This window comes from Apaloderma vittatum, unplaced genomic scaffold (genome assembly GCF_000703405.1).
Source record: "Apaloderma vittatum isolate BGI_N311 unplaced genomic scaffold, ASM70340v1 scaffold25391, whole genome shotgun sequence".
Lineage (NCBI taxonomy): Eukaryota > Metazoa > Chordata > Aves > Trogoniformes > Trogonidae > Apaloderma > Apaloderma vittatum.
Genome location: NW_009701200.1, coordinates 14815 through 15511, shown reverse-complemented (window position 1 = coordinate 15511; position 697 = coordinate 14815). Strand labels below are relative to the sequence as shown.

General features: G+C 50.6%; 1 protein-coding gene across 1 annotated transcript in view; it reads left to right on the top strand.

The window, feature by feature from the left end:
- Positions 1-541: 541 nt before the first annotated feature.
- The window catches only part of LOC104281174 (casein kinase II subunit alpha'), a 13545-nt gene continuing 13389 nt past the window's right edge, over positions 542-697 (top strand). Inside the window, exon 1 of the mRNA XM_009879080.1 lies at positions 542-642. The gene's annotated coding sequence lies outside the window, so the exon portion shown is untranslated. The remainder of the gene's footprint in view (positions 643-697) is intronic.

Sequence of the window (697 nt, the reverse complement as noted above, 5' to 3'; positions counted from 1 at the left end):
ACGGCGCTTGAGGGATAGCCTCGATGTGGCACTGGGTGCCCTGGTCTGGCCCAGGTGGGGGTGTTGGGGCATGGGCTGGGCTCCATGATCTCGGAGGTCTTTTCCACCCTCAGTAATTCTGTGCTTCTGAATGGGCTGGGATTAAGGAGTGAAAAACAAACTGGTATGTGCTGGCAGTCAAAAGCTGAGTTAGGAGATCCACCAAGCTTGTCCTGGGGCTCTAAATGCGTAACGTGGAGTGAGTGTGCTGAGATGTCCACATCGCAGTCCAGGGCGCTTTTAAATGGTTACCGGAGTCACAATTATGTTTGTTGGGAGTGGCTTGATATTCCCCTCATGAGGGGAAAGCTTTTCCTGATCAGAGGGAAGTCTTAGTTCATTCAAAGTGTCAGTCTCCTCTTCAAAACTAAAATTGTCCCTTTGCGAGGTTGGGAGCAGAGGGAGGAGGGGACGTGATGTCATCCGCTCCAAATCAGTGGCAGACATCGGTGTTAATTTCTGAAAGGAACTCTCACTTCTAATTTCTTTTGTCTATTTAAGCCAGTGAAGAAAAAGAAGATAAAACGCGAGGTTAAGATTCTGGAGAATCTACGTGGTGGCACCAACATCATTAATCTGATTGACACTGTCAAGGATCCGGTGGTAGGTGCCCGGGTGTTGCTGCGCTGGGGGGTGGCCGTCCCTGCCCACCAGCTGG